Genomic DNA, 22,616 nt, shown 5'->3' on the forward strand with positions numbered 1-22,616 from the left:
TTCCAGGATAAGCAAATGATGGTAATGAAATGCAAACTGCAGCATTAAGGTCACACACTACAACATCATTCCCTTTAAAACAAAGGTAACAGCCTACAAGAAAAAACTAAACAAAAAGCAACAAAACTAGAAAATGCATTTCCAAATGCTGCAAACGAGAAACAGTTCATACAAATGAAAAATATTAAACTTTGTTGGTACCTTAGTAATGTGCTTAATTCTGGGCTTCACTCCATCTGCAGCAATAACGCTCTGAAAGGAGAAATTACTGCTGTGAGTCTCAGATACTTCAGTGTTACTGGTCTCAGTCACGAAGACTGTGGTGTTGGAAGATAATTTTCTCTTATTTGGCTTTATAGTTCCACCAGTCACGACATTGCTTTTAACAGACACGCTACTGTCGGCAGCATCATAACTTCAGGCAGACCAGCAAAGCGGATATCACCACTCATATTGGGTGAATATTCGACAAGTACAGTCTCGGCTTACCAATTAGAACAAAATAATCGGGTCTCATAACCACACCCAGAGCCACAGTTAGCTCTGTCGCCACTTGAGCACACCCAAACACCTCAGCACTTAAGCACCAGTCCCAGGGGAGACCATCTGTGAAGTCCTTGTTAACTGGCACCACTCCTGGGTCAGCACAAGCAGCATCATGGCCAGTGTCTAACACTGCTGCCACAAACATTCATGAACATCCAAATCCTCGTCACCCAAACTACCCAAAAATGACTTTCTACATAAGCAGCCAGCCCTGTAGTTTCTGCCTCTGTGTACTAATTTGATGCCAAAGTTGTAATTTTAAAAACATCCTTAGCAACATTTCAGAGGCCTTTCTGACACCATTAGCATTAATGTTTCAAAGCAAAGGACTGTGTTCTGTGAACTTTAAAAGATGAATGCCCCCAGACCTCTTCTGGACATTAACAAGCATTTATTTGCAATGCAATAGGTCTCGCGATTGCGAGATTTAGAGCTATTGGCACTGTAAATGACAAGGCCTTTTATTTACGTTTTAAAAACAAAAAAATAGATAAAAGCAATTGTCATTTACAATGCCAATAGCTCAACCTCGCGTAAATGCGAGACCCCTTGCATGCAAATGCTTGTTTGTTGTGAGCCCTGCTGGATGCTCCGCGTTTCATTCATGCAGGGGCAGGGCTCACTTCACACCTCACACCAGTTCAAGCATCTGCAATTATCGTGCAGATGCGGTGATTACGATAAGGGAAAGAGTTGTCAGCAAAGGAAAGCTGATCACGGCCACAAACTCTGCCCTGCGCAGTCTGCCGCAACTGAAAGGGATACGGGGGTCATATTTCCCCTTCAGCCCATGGCCCCGCCTCTGGACTTGAGCTGCACCACAGTTGCACACCCCGAGGGAGAGCGTTTCCCACCTGTAAGTGGTACAATGGCACATTTTCAAAAGGATGATGGCCTCCTGGGGGGCCAGTCGTATTTTGAAAGCCGCGGTGCCATGGGCAGCTACCCACACTGGCCACGCCTAGCGCTGCCCCTGCCAGGGATCCTGCACGGTGGATATCTTGCCCCTTCATCTCTTATCTTACCTCTCACGTGGACTCAACTGGTATTCAAAATACCCCTGGCCTCATTCACGTGAGGGGTCTCGCCTGAGTATGAGACCACCTTTAGACAGCTGGTCTCCTGCCTCCTAGCCAGGGCGCCCCCTAGAGCTGACCTACCCCCTGCTGGCCACAGAGGAACACCATCCTCTGAACCTAGTGTCCCCTTGCAACTATGTCCTACTGAACTGTGTACCCGCTGTATTATAATTTGTAATGGCTGGTAGTCTTGCTGCATTGCTTGCCATCTTTTTGTCCTCTTAGCCCTGATTTATGTTTTGCTTTGCCGCTCTTCCGTACCTTGTATTCTTACTTTCTTATTGTACTTTGAACTTACCAAAATAAAAACATTCATTTAAAAAAAGAGAAAAGACTATCAACTCGGGACAAACATAAGGGTATATTATATTTTCAAAGAGGTAGAAATGTTGGGTAATGTCGTCATACTGGAGAATGATCCAATGTGACGTTAACTACACATTGCTATAGTGGAGGTCGGAGTGTGGCAGGGTTGGAGGACACTGAAAGAAGAATAGAGAGTTTGAACAAGCGAACGCACAGAATCACAGCGCTCCTCAGCAGAGAATTTGGATATCCTCTGCAGCATCCCAACCCTTTCCTTTATTTAAAATACATTTTCCAGTTTTAAGAGAGCGCAAACGTCAGATGAGTACACTGAATGTCTTGTTACACCCTATTCTCCCATGAGATATTCGATCAGCCTCGCAGAGATTGGGAGTTAATTTTAAACAAAGCGCTTTTCTTTTGGTACAACCTAGTATCAGAGACCCTCTTGTGTAGCTTACAGCAAGTGAATGCGCTTGGCAAACTCTATGCACCGGCTCAGAGTTGTAAGCACCACCTGAAGTGTAGCATCCCGCCCCAAACCACGCCTACTATTGAAGCAAAGTATGCAAATCTACAATGAATGGCGAAACTGCGCTGCAATTTTATCTGTGGAGCACTACTAACAAGCATTTGCAATGCAATAGGTCTCGCCTTTGGGAACTTATAAGTGTTTAGCCAGAGATATTGACTTTACCTGTGTCTTTAAGCTGTGCTGAACAGAAGTTTGGAGCATGCTGAAAAGTTATAATAAAGAAGCATCAGAAGCATTTTTGTTACCTTAGATATGACCAAAAAAGCCTTATGTACAACTAAACGACCATATTATAAAAGTATTAAAAATAACGTATTGAGTTTTTTTTCATCCTTTCAATGCTGGTAACTTGTATCTGCCGTCCCAATGGTTACTTGCTGTGTTTTTATTTGTTATGGGGGCATAAATAACAGGAAGGTGAAGGTCAGTCAGTCAGTCAGTCAGTCAGTGAGAGTGAGTGGGAGAGTGAGTCAGTCAGTGAGAGTGAGAGAGTTAGTCAGTCAGTGAGAAAGTGAGAGAGACAGTCAGTAAGAGTGAGTCAGTAGGTGAGAGTGAATGAGAGTGAGTCTGTCAGTGAGTGAAAGATAGTGAGTCAGTAAGATAGTCAGTCAGTGAGAGTGAGTCCGTCTTTAAGCAAGAGTCAATTATTAAGCGAGAGTCAGTCTTTTAGTGAGTCAGTCTTTTAGCGAGAGTCAGTCAGTCAGTGAGAGAGAGTGTCAGTGAGAAAGAGAATCAGTCAGTGAGAGAGAGTGAGTCAGTGAGAGAGAGTCAGTCAGTGAGAGTCAGTCAGTGAGAGAGAGTGAGTCAGTGAGTCAGTGAGAGTGAGTCAGTGAGCGAGCCAGTGAGAGCGTTTGTGAGAGAGTCTGCGAGAGTCAGTGAGAGAGAGTCAGTCAGTGAGAGTGAGTCACTCAGTGAGAGAGAGTGGGAGAGTGAGTCTGAGAGGGTGAGTCTGTGAGAGGGAGTATGTGAGAGGGAGTGGGAGAGTGTCTGTGAGAGTCTGTGAGAGAGAGTTTGTGAGGGAGTGTCTGTGAGCGAGTGTCTGTGAGCGAGTGCCTGTGAGTGAGTGTCTGTGAGCGAGTGTCTGTGAGCGAGTGTCTGTGAGAGAGTGTCTGTGAGAGTCAGAGAGTATCTGTGAATCTGAGAGCGTTTGTGAGAGAGTGTCTGTGAGAGTCTGTGAGAGTGTATGTGAGAGTCTGTGAGAGATTGTCTGTGAGAGACAGAGAGTATCTGTGAGTCTGAGAGTGTCTGTGAGGGAGTGTCTGTGAGCGAGTGTCTGAGAGTCTGTGAGAGAGTGTCTGTGAGAGTCAGAGAGTATCTGTGAGTCTGAGAGTGTGTGTGAGAGTCTGTGAGAGAGTGTCTGTGAGAGAGTGTTTGTGAGAGAGTGTTTGTGAGAGTCTGTGAGGGACTGTGAGCGTGTCTGTGAGAGTGTCTGTGAGAGTGTCTGTGAGAGAGTGTTTGTGAGAGAGTGTCTGTGAGAGAGTGTCTGTGTTCTTCTCTCATCCTCATCTTTGTCTCCTTTTATCTCACTCTTTATTTTTGCCTTATTTGCTCTTCTTCTCAACCACTGTCTGCATCACCCTCTTTCTTTCTTCTTTTTTACTCTGTTCTCTGATACCTCTGGGTTTCCTCTTGCTCTCCCTTCTCATCTTTCTCACTCTCCACCCTACTTGCAGAGTGTGCACCTTTAAGCACTCTGAATAAGGCGGACATCATATCTGACAATCTCTGGCTGATATCCATCATCTCACAAATTCTAAAATGCTAACCTTTGACTTTTTAATTCTATTCTATAATTCCCTTGAGTTTGCAGTCACTTTCATGTTAATTTGTTTCTCTTTTGCTCTGGTTCTTATCCTATTTCATTCTCTCATGCTATTTCTCACTTAGTTTTCACATTCTCTTAGTCTATCTTTCTATCTCTTTTGCTATTTTGGTCACACATAAGACTACCAGATTTTGAAAACAACAAAAAAACTGTACTTTTCAAAAACTAAAAGGACGACTATTTTACATCAACTGAGGGGTATGGGATAACAGTGCATATCAACATCGAAACGCCAAGGAAATAAATAAATTGCCATTTCAAACACAGTTTGGCGATACTCAGCTAGTGGTCTCTCTTGCGCAAAAGAACTGCCAGCAGCCACAGGACAGCTTGACAACTTGTCTAGAACAGATCAAGAACTGGATGACGCAGTCGTGTCTCAAACTTAACGGTGACAAGACCGAGCTGATGCCTATGGGTCCATCAGCTCCCTCCACTTTGGAGCTGTTATGGCTCGTTAGTTTGGGCATGCCCCCCACACCCAGAGACAATATAAAAACTCTTGGGGTGAAGTTGGACAAAACCCTGACTTTTAACATCCAAGCAACTAAATTGTCTGCGACTTGCTTTGGTCTCATCAGGAGGGTGAAAAAAATCCTTCCACTCCTACCTTTTGAGGCCAAGCAGGTAGTTATGCAGGGTCTCATCCAGTCTCGTCTGGATTTCAGTAACGCCCTTTATCTAGGGGCGCCTGACTACTGTCTCAAAAACTCCAGCGGACCCAGAACTGCGCAGCACGTGCACTGCTTGGCCTGCCGCGTAGTACATCGGTGAAGCGTGGGCTGAGAACCCTACATTGGCTCCCGGTGAGGGAGAGAATTGAGTTCAAATCTATGTGCATCTCCCATCAAGCATATTGGAGATCTGGCCCAGTAATTAATCACACGCTGATCACCCCCTATCGACCCACAAAACAGCTCCGTTGTCTCCACGCCTTTTTGGCGGTAGTCCCTCGGATTCGGAGATCTAGAGCTGGAGGCCGGTCATTTTCTTACAATGCAGCCAAACTGTGGAACTCACTTCCCCTTCACCTAAGATCCAATCCTAATTTGACTACCTTCCGCAAACAGCTTAAAACCTTCCTTTTTAATAAATCAGTTTAACTCCATGCTTACTCTTTTCTGGAGGGTATTGACTTAGTCTGTTAGCGCCTGGACGCCTCAGGGCAGCAGTCGCGCTTAATAAAACCCTTTTTCATTTCATTTTCATTTCATTTCAGTTTCATACCTGCTAAATAAATTTCTTTCTGATAACAGAAACTAGCCAGTCCTCCATTGGAATACATAAAAATGTGCCTCTTTCAGTTAGCCCTCTATGAAAACAGTGACATGAGCCAAATGTCTTGAAATTTTAAACACTGGGGTTGTCCTGGTAAATCTGGGGCACCTGGTCACCCTAATCACACACACATTTCATAACCTTTGTTGTCAGCCCTTGCTGTTTTTCTACAACATTCACTCTTTTTTATATACCCATTGTCTCTCTTGCTTTGGTTTCTTCTATCTATTCTCTGCATAGCAGGTTTCAAAGAGGCCCTTCCGGCTCGCAGAGTTGAAATGGTCTTATCTAATGTATGGTTCATATGAGGGGTGCAGTCCAGCAGATGGAGTCACATTAGGGCACATAAATATAAACAACCCAGTGCAACCAACTCCCAGGGCACCGAAGGTTAGGGGTCAAAGTGCAAAATGCTCCTGGGACAGAGCACATGGGCACAGCAGGCACAGTGGCACCAGGGCTGAAGAAGGGGTAAGAGCTCAGTGAAGCCTATCCTATGCCCACAAAAGAACAGCAATCATTAGTGAAGCAGGTGCAGGGACGCTCACCAAGGTGCTATTACCGTAATCAGATGTAGGATATATATATATAGGTAATCACCGTTGCATGCAAGGCCGATTCTCTCTCAGATCGGATAGACGGCCTTGCATACCCAGAGACTACACGCTAGTACTTATCAAAGGCAATAATCCTTTCAAGATTTTATCTGACTGGATGTGATGGTGATTACCAGCGTATTGATATTGCATCTCTTAATAAGAATAGGCGATTTGTTGTTCTTCAATAATATGGATTGAAGGCATTAAATCAATCATGAATGTACCAAACTGATTGCCTATATATCTATACTACATCTGATTACAGAAATAGCACCTTGGTGAGCTTCTATAAAAGACTATTCCAACCCTGATGAAGTCCATGTTGGGCAAAACGAGTTGGCTGGGCTGATGCATTTGAGTACAAATAAAGAATACATTGAAAAAAAGAAATCTCAAGACCCTGCGCTGTATTTTCTGATTTGGTGGATCTTATAATATTTTGTATAGTTTGCAAAGGAAATGAGGTTTAATTACATGCTCGAGTATAATTGATGAAAGAATCTAGTTATAACTGAATGCTCCTTTTCAGAATTTGACAATCCTAGTCAGGATAAGGCACAAGCAAACCCCAAATTAAACTGTGGTCAGCCCCCTGGTAGCTTGGCACAGAGCAGTCAGGCTTAATTTACAGGCAATGTGTAAATATTTGTGCAACACTTCAAACAGTAAAACAGCGTAAACAGCACACAAAATCAACACCTGGTTAGAACAATAGAGCTTAGTTTAATTAGCAAATCGAAACCCAAACGACAAAAATCCAATCAGTAGAACCGGAGATACGAATACTTAAAGAATAAACTTCTATATAGCACTTAAAAATATAAAGCGCAAACCAAGGCAATCTGGTCATGCAGAACCAGGTCAAAGTCAAAAGTTCAAGCTGATCACGATGGAGCGTGAATTAGATAGAGCCCCAGATTAGTTCGGCTGAAGGTTTACCCTCTCAAGTTTTGAGCCAAAACCCCCGTTCGCATTGGAGAGGGTCGCAGGGAGTAAGAAGAGTGTTGATGGCGATGGTGGACATGGCACGAAGAGCAGGCCGAGTGTCGCAGACGGTCAGGCTGGAGCTTCGCGTTGATGGTCTTCCAGATCGATTGATGCTTTCCCTGCAAGGAGATAGGCGGCAGGGGCCCACGCTGAAGATCCGTGCGAACAGTGGGATTCCAGTGCAAATGGGCTTATTTGCAGTCATGAAGTGTTCAAAAGCTTGATTTAGGAGCCCACTGAACCACATCAAGGGTCTAGGGCCTGGTAAGCACCATTTGAGAGCAAGGAACGCACTGAAGCCTAATCCAGGAGCTGCTTGGGAGCTTGTTTTGTGCCGGAGGCTCAGATCAGGAGGCCAACAGACTAGCCCTCTGAGTCTCTCGGGATCCAGGGTTTAAGATAGAGTTGCAGGCCTAGATATTCTTCCCCAGACAAGAGTGCAGCAGGCCAGTAAAGCAGGGTGCAGTTCCTTATAGAGAAGCTGTAGGAGAGTAGGGTCTGCTTTCCTATGGTCACCCCAATTTTTGCTTTTTTGCTTCACTGGTTTTCGACTTAATGTGGCTGTGAGCCTGCTAATCAGACCCACAGCCTGCTGTTCTCTCTCTAAATTCATATCCATGTACTTTAGGTACATCACCAATTTGGTACTGGGCACCTTATCAGCCCCTGTACAGTGCACTATAGGTGCCCAGGGCATAGGTGCATCCAAGGCCTACCAGGGGCTGCAGCATATCTTTTGCCACCCCTGGCTGGCCGTTTAAATCGACACAACTGGCTGATCACTCAGCTGGGGCAAGGTGGTGTAATCACCCCTTGCTTAGATATAGTATACCTATATCTAAACCTATCTGGACACATATATACCTATACGTCACTCCTATGGCAGGCCTTAACAATCCTGGAGGCAGAGTGCTTTGTTTTATGTGAGATGGTGCTCTAGCATGAGCTGAGCCTGTCTGCAGCTTTCGGAACCATTTCCTTATAGCTGTTCCAGGATATTGCCATACCATATACTCTTAAGTGCATTATAATCCTCGCGGTTATTGCTAACTTTGGTTTGGCTTTATCAAAACATGTCGTGTAAGGTGTCATACACTTTGGAATACTACCCCCTCGCCAGTTCTCGCGACGGGGGTAGCATTCCACCCTTCTAGAGGGAGAAGACATGTTACTTTACTTAAAACGCGGTTAATCCTAACCAGAGCATCAGCATCACAAAATGGATGCTGCTGCCCCGACACAAGTCTGGCCTCCTGCTGCTGACCGAAACTTGGCAGGGGAGGCCTGGACAAAAGGTTTCCTGTCACAGGGAGGTGCTACACCACCCCAGACAGGAGATTGTGGATTGGAGCAGGGAGGGTTGAATGAAACTAGACACTGCCTGGGGCACACAAGGTGTCCCAGGCAAATTCCAGTCAAACAGTTTCTGGGGCACTCCAGCCCCAGCTCTGGCGCGAAACTGGACAAAGGAAAAGGGGGGGAAAGGGGTGTAACCACCCCCTTCCTGGGTCCCACCCATAGGAGGGACCTAGCAGGTAATCCAGCCCCTTGATTTGGAATAAAGGTAGGAGCTGTGCTGATGCACATCAGATTATCCTGACTGAAACTTCGATACAGTACTCTGGACCCTTCGACATCCCACTCGACGTGGAAGACTGAAGAATCTCCCTTGTGGCCAAGGAGTGACCACCCTGTGCAAACAGGTACCATCCAGCAACTAACAGAGATCGACGAGACCCAGCTTCCCTGACTTCTAACAGCCCGATCCACAGTCCCAGCGAATCTGAGACCCGTGGAGGCGACGTGAAGCGTGGAGCCGGCCATCTTGGAAAAACTACGAAGCGCTGACCGTGCAGCTCCCGAGGCCCCCTGGAAGCTGTGCATTGGGGTTTGTGAAGCCCCAGCCCCGAGCAGCTTTTGCACCAAAGCTCTCCCCTCCACACTCATCGAGTGCTGCGTGGGGCCCTTTTGCATTTTCCTGCTCGACGCGTTGGTCCGGTCGCTTGCCCGTTGGCTAGTGGCCCCAGTACCGACGAACCAAAGAATTTACACTGCTAGTCTGGTTGCTTCAGACTGGCCCTCGCTCCCCTGAAAACAAGCACCCGCTCTGACCTTGCTGGTCCGAGTAAGAAGCGATCTTCAAATCCTGCGTGGGTTGCATTTGCCAAGGCCTGTTAACTCCGATTCGGAAGCCGACACCGCCGACAGCGAGAGCCTTCGTGGGACAGCTCGTGATTCACTCCTGGACATCCTCGGTGCCCCAGAGTCCACGTGGCAGCGGAGACAAGCTTCTCGACAACCACCTGATTGCGCCCGACATTGCCTGGTTCCTTCCTGGTCACTGGCTAGTGACCCAGACTCTGTCCCCTCTGCTTTCAGGTACTCTACATCTTCGATCCACCCTTGGATCCAACCGGACTCTTCTCTCCTGGCCGCCTGCAGCATCTTCATCTCCAAGCTCCATAGAACTGCACGACGAAACCCGACATACTTTGGCACCTATGCACCCTCTTCTTGTGGGTGAGGTAACGATCTAATACCGGTGCTCCTGTAGTGGTTTACACCTCTAGTGTCCAAGTTTAAAGTGTGGTAATTCTATTCCAGTTGCAAGACTCCTAAAACTGTAATTCGATAACTTTTACGCACCATTGACTTAGCATTGGTGCATGCGTGTGCTTTTAGCGCTGCACCCGAATCCCGCGGGATACTCCCGTCCTAACTGCTGTTAGTCCAGTGTAGTCCCAGCGATTCCCAAGGCCCCAGGCCTTACCACTGTTCGTAAAGTGATACTTATACCACTTTTTTGATATATGGTTTGAGTGGCCACCGGCCTCATCCATAATTGTGCAACTTTCATGTGTTTAACTGTGCTTTTGTTTAAACGCTTGTGCTTCTATACTCAAAGAGTACAGGGGATTATTCTAGTAATAAATACATATATTTTTATAATATATAACTTGTGTGGTGTCCTTTCATTTGATATTACAGGATTGCACATGGTAAAACAGCTGGCTTCACATGCCCTCTTGAGTTTAGCCTGAAGGCTGCTTAGTCCATGCTACCATTAGGATAGCTTGTCTTTTAAGGTTGACTTACAACCACCACCATAAGGGATTGTTTGGACTGATACAAGGTGCCCCCAGAATTGGAGACATCATACATCTGGCCAACTTCTCACATTGGTGTGCAGCGGTTGGGATTTGAGCTTGCTGTTGTTTTACCATTGCAATCTTTTCATCAAATTGAAAGATCACATTAAGTACCATAGGTACATATAAACAAAGCTTACATATTTAAGTTCTACTGAACTTAGTAGTTGTAGATAAAAGGGCTTAGCACACCCTGCCTACAACTCACTAGCAAGGTACAGTAGGAAAACACTTAGTGTAGGTAAGTGCATCACTTACACCTCACTAGAGTCATGTCTGGCACAGGTAAATGTAAATGTAAATGTACATGAATTTATATAGCGCAAATCACCACTGGATTCTAAGCGCTTGCTTAGGGAACCCGTCCTGGTATTCCCCTGTGAAATAACCCCGGCAGGGTATCCGCAAGGTGAAAGCCAGGCATCCCGCCGCGAGGGGCCGTTGTGGAGATTAAGCAAGCTATTGCCAGAGTCGCAGAGTGTGAACCCATTAATCGAGTAGGCACCGGAGCGAGAATTGTCGAGTCCATGGACATATTAGGACTCAAGACCCCGCCGAGCCGGGAATTGAACCCTGGTCCCGGGCTGACCTCTGCTTCCAGGTCTGCCTCCTCTAACTAGTGAGCCACACTTCTCCAGGTGAGCAACCCATTGCTCTGCCTGTGATACGTGACCTTGCCCGGGCACCTTCCAGCTATGACAAACTCAGCCACAGGGACTTGAGTGCCTTCTGCACCGCAAGGAGGCTGAAAAAGGGTCACAACCCTACCATTCCTATCCTGATAGCCATCCTAGAGAAGGATGATCTTGAGAAAGCTTGTACAGTTCCTTCAGGAAATTCAGGTGAAGGAGTGAACCCCCCCAGATACTGAGAACACCACCCCAGAGGTAGAAGATGAGGAGGTGGACCCAGAATCAGAAGGTGATGAGTCAGATCATGATCAAGGGGATATCCAGGTACAAGTGGGGAGGCTTAACCAAACCAACTTGGACCTACATGGAAATGGGGAGGGCCTGCACCTCCTCAGAGTCCATAACAGAATACTCCCAGGCAATAGAAGAGAGAGATCTCCTTCCAGGGAATCTCACCTTTCTAGTGCCTCAAGTGAATCTCAAAGGGGAATGACTTCCCCCCCCAGAGAAAAGAGCATAAGGCCAGGATGAGAGCTGTCAAACTCCAGATAGAGAGGGAGGAGGTAGCCCTGGCCCAAGCTAAACTTGCTTTAGCAAGGGAACAAAAACTGTGTGGGGAGATACCCACTGGTAGCAGCATTATTCCTAAAGAGAAAGACAGGTCCTATGATAATAGAAACCTGACAAAGATTGTGCCCCCTACAAGGAAGGGGATGACATCCACAAATGGATGACTGCTCTGGAGAGAGCCTGCATGGTACAGCAGGTTCCTCGAGAACAGTGGGCAGCAATCTTATGGTACTCCTTTTCTGAGAAAGGGAGAGACAAGCTCCTCACTGTTAGACCTGAGGATGCTAAAAACTACTCTTTCCTGAAGAGTGCTCTTATTGATGGGTTTGGCCTAACCACTGAGCAATACAGGTTGTTGTTCAGAGATACCCAAAAAGCTAAGACTCAGGACTGGACTGATTTTGTTGATTGTGCCACTAAGGCTCTGGAGGGTTGGTTGCAGGGAAATAAAGTCTCAGACTATACAGGATTGTACAATCTTATAATGAGAGAACAGATCCTTAATAACTGTCAGAACCAGCTATTGCATCAACACCTTATTGACTCAGATCTGACCTCTCCCCAAGAATTGGGAAAGAAGTAAGACAAATGGGTCAGAACAAGGGTTAAGCAGAAACCCCAGAACCATGGAGGGGATCAAATGAAGGCAGACAAGAAGGGTGGAGATAAGAAAGAAAAAGAAAAAAACCAGAAGTCTTCTTCAGGCCCCCAAAATAATTCTAATAAGGAGGGTTGTTCCCAGAATGGAAACAAGAAGAAGAAGAATGATGGCCCAAAGAAACCTTGGTGCAATTACTGTAAATCCACCTCTCACTGGGGTAGTGAATGCACTAAGAAAAATCCAGTCCCTACCACTGCAGCCCCTAAGGCACCTGCACCCCCTAGTACAGTCAGAAGTGGAGGGACACAACCCAAGGCTATAGTGGGGTTAACCCTGGGTACTGAGATGGAGTCTGGCCTAGTCAGAATCCCTACTCAGGCAGTTCTGCTATATGATGTGGACATGTCTGTGTCCACTCCTATGAGTCCCAATACTTTGGGCAAATATAGGCAGACGCCTTTAATCAATGAGAAACTGGCTCAGGCCTACAGGGACACATGTGCCAGTGTCACTATGGTGACACCTAACTTTGTGGACCCTGGACAAATCATACTAGGTGAGAACTACCTAGTGACCAATGCCACTACTGCCCATACTGTGGCTGTTGTTAAATTCTCCTGGGGAGGGGTAATTGGCCACAAAAAAGTTGTTGTAAGTGCAGACCTCCCAGTTGACTGTCTTTTGGGCAATGATCTTGAGGAATCCTTATGGTCTGAAGTGGAGTATAGGACTCATGCAGAAATGCTAGGGATTTCAGCACATGTCCTTGCTGTAACCAGGTCCCAGGCCAAAAAGTGCCTACCTGAACCTGTGGTGGGTCTTGAAACAATAGACCATCCACAACCCAAGAGGAAGAGCAAGAGGGTTAAGGCAGTGCCTTCCCACTTGCCCCATGTTGAGGATCAGCCCCCTCAGGAGGATGATTCTGTGATCCAAGAGGAGACTGTCCTGGAAGAGCTTGAACCTGATCAGGTTGAGTTTCTGGGGACAGGGGGACCCTCAAGGGCAGACCTGGGGCAGGCTCAGTTTACTTGCCCTTCTCTTGAAGCCCTCAGACAGCAAGCTGCTGCTGAGGCTGTTGGGAATGCTCAAGGTACCCATAGAGCAGTGGTTCCCAAACTTTTTTCACCTACGGCTCCCTTGATCAATTGGCCATTGACCGCGGCTCCCCATTAAATGTTTTGTGTGTTTGTGTGTGTGCGTGTAATCCCGGCCTCAGTAGCACTTACATTTTAATCCCTGAAAGTAATTGGGATGAAGTTAGGGAGAATAGTGCATGCAATGCAAAGATATGTCTACTCTCACTTTTCACAATACTTGTGCGCCCTCTAGCCATACAGTGGCTGCATCTGTTTGCGATTAAACTGAAGCTGGACACTTCCAGCTGAATCCAGGGGCACTGAGGGGCTGCGGGCACAGTTTTGAAACCACCGCTATAGTTCCTTACATGTGCGAGTTAATGATCTGTATAGTATACAATGAGGAATTGCAAAGGCTTGTTCGCTTTGTAATTTTCCTTTCACATTATGCCAGGTCAGTAACCTACCACTGAGGTTCATTTGGACACTGAGTCCACTCAGATGGCTTACATGTGTCCAGTTCAATTCCAGTAGTAAAGGACTCTCTAATCATGTCAAGAAAGACAAAGCCTATTTTTGTAGCCAAGGCATTCAGAGTACTGCTGGTGCTATACCTCCAGTTAAGGAAGTTAGTGCTGTTAAATACTGTCTGCCTATTCAAACCACTGTAATTAGCAGCAAAACATCAGCAATAACCACATTATGGAGTACTTTTGTCATCAAGGAGAGCGACTGGATTCGAATTACACAGGATTGTATTCAGTGCTAAGAAAGTCAAACAGTGAAGGTATCAGATGGTATCGTGGGGGCTATGCACCCCAATCTTTTTGTCGTCTTAAATACTGGAAAACAAGGACAGAAACATAAATAAATTAGAAGATCTATCACTATGGGCATTGGACACTGTGGACCACGATTCTTTTTGAAAAGACAATCTTAATGTCCTTGTGCCATCGACTTGGGTACATCCTCTGAGACGAGATGTCAATTCCAGTGACCTTTGCTCATAAAAAATACCGAACCGTTTCCTGTCCTGCTGTCCTGGGGATTGTTCAGCAGCTGCTTAAATAAACTGAAAACACTCTCAATGAGGGCCACGTCTGCTACTGTGTATTTCTTCACTCGTGATAAATTATTACACTAACATGACACATTTTGTAATCATAATTGTAATTGTACTTATATATTGCACACAACCTCGAGCAAGGCCTTTTTTTTATTATTTGTGCACGTTAGCGCTATCTGGGCTAAAGATTCACCTTAGTACCAATTTGACACCAAAATACAGCAAGCAAACTAAAGGTGACCAGTCAACATTTTCAAAGGTCCTTCAACTGCTCTGCAACACGTATTGCTGAGTTTATAGTAACATTTGATCCGGTTGAGTTAGAAACAAAGTTGTGTTATACTCAGCAGGTGGTGCACGAGCTGACAGTTTGCATGACAAACGCATCAAATTCATAGTTATGCAGAAAACACAGAGGCCGTGAGATCGCATAATTTATATGGCCATGCCTATATATAAGAATTCTTGTACTTCATAAACTTGAAGTTCGAATGCGTCTTAAAATTAGAAAGTACAGATCCCACGCACTGCTGCTCGGCCTGGAATGAGTAATGGTTTAATGAAAGGTGGTTTTACATATATTTCCCTCCAGATGATGTCAAGCGGCTTCGATGGCAGACTGGCCATTTATCTCCCAGTATGTCCCTCTGCTGCCCCCCCCTCCTTGCAGTGAGATGACTTTGTTTATCTCTGCCTCCGGGCAGGTGATAATGATCAGCGATCGTGGCGCCCTTGGCTGGTTTTGGCTGCGCACCAGGGCGCCGCGGCGCACAGTTTGGGAACCACTGCCATAGAGTGTATTGGGATGATGAGCTCCTTTATTCAGAGGCTAGAGACCCCAAGCCTGGTGCTACCAGGAGGTTGGTTATACCTCTGCAATTTAGGGGCTTCCTTCTCACCTTGGCCCATGATATTCCCCTTGCAGGACACTTAGGCCAGAACAAGACTTGGGAAAGACTTATCCCACACTTTCACTGGCCTCACATGTCAGAGAATACCAAGGAGTTTTGTCGCTCCTGTGAAACCTGCCAAGCCAGTGGCAAAGCAGGTGGAACCACAAAGACCCCCCTTATACCACTACCTGTGGTGGGGGTGCCCTTTGAAAGAGTTGGGATAGACATTGTAGGACCAATGGATCCCCCAACAGCATCTGGGCACAGGTTTATCCTGGTGGTAGTGGATCATGCCACCAGGTACCCAGAGGCAATACCCCTAAGGACCACAACAGCTCCTGTTGTGGCAAGGGCCCTACTTGGAGTTTTCTCCAGAGTGGGCTTTCCAAAGGAGGTCCTTTCAGACAGAGGCACCAACTTCATGTCTGGATACTTAAAAGCAATGTGGAAAGAGTGTGGAGTAAACTATAAGTTTACCACACCCTACCATCCACAGTGCAATGGGCTTGTTGAAAGGTTCAACAAGACCCTAAAGGGAATGATAAAAGGGTTACCTGAAAAGCTTAGGCGAAGATGGGACATCCTTTTACCCTGCTTGCTCTTTGCTTACAGAGAGGTCCCACAGAAGGGGGTTGGCTACAGCCCTTTTGAACTTTTGTTTGGCCACCCTGTGAGGGGTCCATTGTGTCTTGTGAAGGAAGGATGGGAGTTACCTCTCAAAAAGCCTAAACTTGATATTGTGGACTATGTACTTGGTCTCCGCTCCAGGATGGCTGAGTACATGGAGAGGGCATCCAAAAACCTGGAAGCCAGCCAAGAATTACAGAAAGCTTGGCATGACCAAAAGGCTGTTCTGACTGAGTACCAGCCAGGGCAGAAGGTGTGGGTGTTGGAGCCAGTGGCCCCAGCAGCTCTCCAAGACAAATGGTCTGGACCCCACATCATACTTGACAAAAAGGGAGAGGTCACCTACTTGGTGGACCTTGGCACCCCTAGGAGCCCCCACAGGGTGCTCCATGTAAACAGACTGAAACCATATGTGGACAGGGCAGACATGGGTTTACTCATGGCTACAGATGGGGAACAGGAGGAAGAGAGTGACCCTCTCCCAGACCTGCTTTCCCAAAACCCTGATGATGGTTCAGTGGATGGAGTAGCCTTGGCAGGCAGGCTCTCTGACCAGCAGCAATGGGACTGCAGACAAGTGTTGCAGGCTCATAGACATATGTTTTCTCTTACACCCAGTCAAACTAACTGGTGCACCCATGAGGTGGACACTGGTGACAGTCCGCCTGTGAAGAATAAAATCTACAGGCAACCTGACCATGTCAGGGATTGTATAAAGGCTGAGGTGCAGAAAATGCTTGAACTTGGAGTGATTGAGCCATCAGAGAGCCCCTGGGCCAGCCCAGTAGTCCTTGTGCCAAAACCTCATACCAAAGATGGAAAGAGAGAAATTAGATTTTGTGTGGACTATAGAGGTCTCAAAGCTGTCACTAGGACAGATGCTCATCCCATTCCAAAGGCAGATGAGCTCATAGATAAATTGGCTTCTGCCAAATTTCTGAGCACATTTGATCTGACAGCTGGCTATTGGCAAATCAGGTTAGCTGAGGAGTCTAAAGCCAAAACAGCATTCTCTACCCCCAGTGGACATTATCAGTTTGTGGTGATGCCCTTTGGTTTGAAGAATGCACCTGCCACCTTCCAAAGGTTGGTGAATCAAGTCCTTGCTGGGTTGGATGACTTTTGTGCAGCATATCTAGATGATATTGCTGTCTTCAGCTCCACCTGGGAGGATCACCTGATCCACATGAAGAAGGTTCTGGAGGCCCTGCAAAAGGCAGGCCTGACTATCAAGGCTACCAAGTGCCAGATAGGGCAGAGCAAGGTTGTGTACCTGGGCCACCTAGTAGGTGGGGGTCAGGTTCAACCATTGGAGAGCAAGATCCAGGCCATACAGGACTGGGCTCCTCCAACTACCCAGACACAAGTCAGAGCCTTCTTGGGCCTGACTGGGTATTACAGGAAATTTGTGAAGAATTATGGATCCATTGTGACTCCATTAAATGATTTGACATCCAAAAAGATGCCCAAAAAGGTTCAGTGGACAGTTAGCTGTCAAAAGGCATTTGATGACCCGAAGAAGGCCATGTGCTCTGCACCTATCCTGAAGAGTCCTGACTACTCCAAAGAGTTCATTGTCCAAACAGATGCTTCTGAGTTGGGGTGGGAGCTGTGCTTTCACAACTTAATGTAGACGGTCAAGACCAGCCCATTGCTTTCATTAGCAGAAGGCTGACCCCTAGAGAGAAACGTTGGTCAGCCATTGAGAGGGAGGCCTTTGCTGTGGTTTGGGCCCTGAAGAAGTTGAGACCATACTTGTTTGGCACTCACTTCCTAATTCAGACAGACCATAAGCCCCTCTTGTGGCTTAATCAGATGAAGGGTGAAAATCCCAAACTGCTCAGGTGGTCCATTTCCCTACAGGGGATGAGGTTCCGTGACAATCATAATGGTGTTTTCGACTCGTTCGAATATGGACGAGTTTGGTATCTATGAACCGCAAATGACGAGTTTAGTGGGTGTACGCGTTTTCGCTACGCTGCCCTGAACCGTTCGTCTTATTCGTGGGTTTCTTCATCTGAACCCACGGGTTCCATTTTAGATACGGCATCCATTTTGTCTCTTGCCCTCAAGTAGCCAGCGAACGGACACTGTCCGCTTCGTGACCCTGGGATTTCCAAGCTCATGCGGAAGACACGTGTTCCTTTGAGGGTGTCTTTTATGACGAGGGGGATGACCCTGCAAATGCAGATGGCTCCGCTCAAGGCTCATCTTGCCATGCCGGTCTATTGTTTCAGCCATACATACATTAGGCACGAATCCTTTGATCCTGCAATCGTGTTTCCGATATTGCCCCCCACACTCTTTTTCAATCTGTTGCACCTGTTTCTGTCTCTCTTTAACTCGTTTACAGTCAGAATGGAATGTACTTTTACAGTTGGGAACCGGCGATGCTACTGTAATTATGTTCCGGGCCTCTGAATACATGAAAGCAACCCTTTTGAAGTTTACTGTGGGAACTGAATTGTAACCTTTTGTTCGCCATGTTGTGCTATGACTAAAATATGTATAAAAGGAGCGACCCACTGTTGCAATTTGAAGCAGTCTCTCAGAACCTACACGTAGTGTACTTCTTGCGATTTCTGTATCCCTGCAGTAAATAAACCTTGATCTTTGACGCCGAAGGAAGTGTCCTGTGTCTCTGTAATTTGTACGCCGGAACAGGTAACCCACGAAGGTTTCAGGTGTTGTTCCCTGGCACCGCTGGGCCTTAAATTCGGTCCAGTCCTTCAGTTGGCGCCCAACGTTACGTTGGGGGACATCAGCGGTACCGGTCCAAAGCCCGACGATCGCGAGGAACTTCGTGTGAAATCTCCGAGGAAAGGTGCACCCCGCTTCATCGATCCTGTTGTCGAAATAAGTGGTCCGAAGACTTTTCCCGTGAAGATTCCCGTCTCCTGACGGCTGCGACGGACTGATGCCCTGACTGTCGACCTGTTTTGGCGCCTGGCGTAGACCTTTGTACAGCGAGACGAAAGACGGGCCTTCCTGGTGACGCCATTGTTCTTTCAGTTAAGTATTTGTGGGTCGCTCCCAGTCCTTAGTTGTTGGTTCCTTTTGGGACCTTTGCTTTGTTGTTGAAACTTGGTTGTATGCATGGTTCCATTGCACTTGTGGTTCTTAGTCGTTGGTTCTTAGTTGTTGGGTTTTATTTGACGATTGCAATTGCCAAAAACCGTCTTGCATTTTTGCGAGGACATCGTAATTCGATAACCCTTGAAGTTTGTAAACTCGGTTAGTGTGCACGATGCCTGGCCGTAGTACTTTGTTTGGTTTCTTTAAATGTTGCGGTAAGGATTCCCGATTGGAGGACTCATGTCCGATACCTCCAGTTGGAACTCCAATATATGAGCTTTATAGTCGCCATGGAGTGGGTCCTATCGTGTATAATGATTATTGGATCCGCTACACTAAAGACGATGGTGTCCTGAGTTGGCCACCCCATGGTAGTTTCGAAACTTCAATTTTGGACAATCTCGAAGCAAAATTGTTTAAAAAGAAAGCTAGGCCGGCCATGTTTGATTCCTTTCGGTTATGGCGCAAAGAGGCCAAGCAGAAAGAAATCAAACAGATTAAGAAAAATAAGAGAGAAGGTATCATTACGGTGATGAGAAATGCAGAGCAGTTTCAGCGAGACAAAGAAGAGAAGGAAAAGGACGTTTTTGCTAGACTGCAACACATGGCGGTGGATAAATGTTATCCGGTTTTACCGTCAAGTTCTGATAAGAAGGGAGATGAAACGGTAGAGGACCCTTTGCTGTCCTATCTACTGAAATCACCACCTCCATACGCACAGGATACTACGGTTCCTGTGATTCCTCCTGTCCCTCAACCTGTTGTCCCGGCAGCTGCTGGTCAGCCTGCCGTTGGTCCTGTTCTTCCGAATCCTCTTGTTCCTCCAGTTGTTCCTGCTCCCTTACCTGCCCTTTTTCCTACTGCTCCACTGCCTATATCTTCTCAGTCTATTGGTCCTGCTACTTCTGCTGTCCTGGCTACTCCTACTGCCCCTACTTTCAGTCCTCATGTTGTTGCCCCTGTGCTTCTCTCCTCTTCTCCTTCTGTCCGTAGTCGCATACCTAACGCTGTGGCTAATCTTTACTCTCCGTTGTTCGGACCGATCCTCGGGTCCGATGTTTCTGATGTCCCTCAGAGACGGAGTCAAATTCCTGGTGGTAGGGAGAGTGAGACGTTAACTAATATGACGCGCAAATGGATTAGGCATCCTGCTAAGTACACCCCGCGCATAGTTTTTGAGACGTTCTCTCAATTCAATGAGCCCACACAAAGATTTGTGTTTGAGGAAATGTGTAAGTCCTTACGAGAGGAGTGGGATAATGATGAGGTGGACAATGTACCGCCCGAAATGACTGAACTCCAGAATCAGTTTTCGACCGGTATGATTGTGGGTACTAATGTTCGACGTGCTTTAGAGCGTCTCTTATCCTTTCGATCTACAGTACAACCTCGAGCATTGTTTAAAGGTGACACTGAGGATTGGATGGCACAACCTGGTCAGTATCCCATGCGAGAAGTTCCGCCAGTATGGATGCCAGGTGATGCTAATGTAGCCCCTCCCATTTTACCACACTTCCAGAGAGTTTGGATACACCTCCCATGGAAGCGGTCGGAAGTTTTGCAGGTGAAGCAATCTTTGCATGATCCTCGGAAAAATCCGGCAGGTTATTATAAGGAGTTATCCCAACTTGTGGATGCTACTATTATGAACCTCGCCGATATTGATATGTTGTTCGGTAACGTAGTACCTCAACCGATTTGGGGCAAAATCCGCCAAGAGAATCATGCGGCTGAATTAGGTGGTGATTGGGCTGCACTTGTAGCGGCTGACGCACTACAAGTTGGAGGGGCTAAGCCCGAACAGTTAATTACGGCTTTGCCCCAAAGGATCATTACGCTTATGAAGACACTTATGCCAGCGATGAGAGTGAACTGGGATAAACTGTCTGCGTGTAAGCAAAAGAAAGACGAGAGTGTCTCCGATTTCTTTACCAGGTTCGAGGAGGCATTTATCGATCACAGTGGTCAGGATATGAGCACTGAGGGAGGTCAGCGACTGTTCGTTGACAAATTCGTGTCCAATTTGTTGCCTGAGTTAAGCAATAAATTGAAAAATTCCGAAAGTTCGTGGGCTGTTTCTACCACTGCTCAAATATTAGCTACGGCTCAATATTATGAAAATAGAGAAAAGGAAGAAAGTGATCGTGTAGATAAGAAAACGAAGGAGCTTAAAACTAAGGTTTTGTTGCAGCAAGCGTATCCTCCGAGCTCGAATCAAAATGACTCACAGCAGCAAAATCGATCACAATCACAGTCTTCTAGGACACAGTCGCGTACTGACCCCTCTACACCAAGATCTTCGCTTGGGTATAATCAATGTGCATACTGTAGGGGTGAGGGCCATTTGAAGTTTAATTGTCCGGTTTTACGTGACTGAAATAATGGCGTTTCGGCTCGAGGAGGTCGTAGTGGTCCTCAACAGGCTTCACGTGGAAGAGGCCGTGGTACTTCTCAAAATCAAAATGAGCGTTCTACCACTTCATCAGATTCAAACAATTGCTTTGATCAGCGCGATTCATCTTCTGGTAGATCTGCACAGTATCATGTGGACGACTATTACGTCGAGCATGATATTGATGCTGACGGTCATTACTAGGACAGCCACAGACAAAGAGAGGGAGTAATATCAGTTCCGGTTGATCAGAGTGGGCCTTACGTCGCAGTTGCCACATCGGGCGTAGTTGAGCCTTTTCTGTTGGACACTGGTGCAACTAAAAGTTCCATCATGCATTCGAAACTCCCTGGCGCACCTTTGTCTGGCTTAACGAACGTTTCCGTTGGATTCTCTGGCGCCCCAGTTAGTAATCCAGTCTCTAGCCCTTTGTCCCTTATGATCGGGCCACGTGAGTTAGAGGCTCCCTTGATTTTAACTACTGGTTGTGGTGAGAATCTATTGGGTCTGGATCTGTTAAAATGGTTATATGCGACTCTGTATTGCTCTCCTACGGGAGTGGAACTTACATTGGGTAAGAGAGTGATCTCTCCTATGTACTTGTCAACTGATAAGTTCCCACCGGAATTGAGTTCCCTTCCTGAGTTTTTATGGGCGGTAGGTCCCAATGATGTGGGCCTGCTGGACATACCACCTTATGTCGTTCAATTGAAATCGAATGTGCGATTGCCACGCATTCCCCAGTATCGTATCTCTCTTGATGGTGAACGAGCGCTATTAGCGATCATTTATGACTTGATCGAAAAAGACGTTATTGAGGAAACTCGGGGAAATGTGTGTAACAGTCCTGTGTTACCTATTTTAAAACGAACTAATCCATCCAAGCCTCCCGTGTACCGTTTTGTCATTGATTTGCGTGAGGTGAATAAGATTGTGATTTCACAATTTCCTGTGGTGCCTGACATTACGGCTTTACTGACTCTGATTCCAGCCTCTGCCTCTTGGTTCTCGGTAATCGATTTGAAGAATGCTTTCTTTAGCATTCCGATTGCTGAGGAAAGCAGAGATCTATTCGGCTTCTCATTAGGTGGTCGCAGTTTTAGATTTAAACGCGCTCCTCAGGGCTACTGTGAGAGTCCATCGATCTACAGCCAAGCTCTTAAGAGTCAACTTGATGCGTTTGTGTTACCAGCTGGTGCGGCCTTGATTCAATACGTTGATGACTTGCTGGTGGCTGCTGACACGAAAGAGATTTGCAAAACTGCTACAGTGTCGCTGTTACAGCATCTTTGTGACTTGCATCACAAGGTGTCACCTTCTAAGCTACAATATTGTTGTCAAGAAGTAACCTATCTAGGTCACTTATTGTCAAAGGAG

At 46.5% G+C, this 22,616-nt stretch overlaps 1 protein-coding gene across 3 annotated transcripts in view; it reads right to left on the reverse strand.

The window, feature by feature from the left end:
* Positions 1 to 22,616, reverse strand: part of LOC147737802 (uncharacterized) — a 214,891-nt gene that overhangs the window by 176,388 nt on the left and 15,887 nt on the right. For all 3 annotated transcript variants that reach the window (XM_086944992.1, XM_086944993.1, XM_086944994.1), the window contains one exon: positions 202 to 252. The gene's annotated coding sequence lies outside the window, so the exon portion shown is untranslated. The remainder of the gene's footprint in view (positions 1 to 201; positions 253 to 22,616) is intronic.

The sequence above is a fragment of the Lissotriton vulgaris genome, chromosome 1_1, assembly GCF_964263255.1.
Source record: "Lissotriton vulgaris chromosome 1_1, aLisVul1.2, whole genome shotgun sequence".
Classification (NCBI taxonomy): domain Eukaryota; kingdom Metazoa; phylum Chordata; class Amphibia; order Caudata; family Salamandridae; genus Lissotriton; species Lissotriton vulgaris.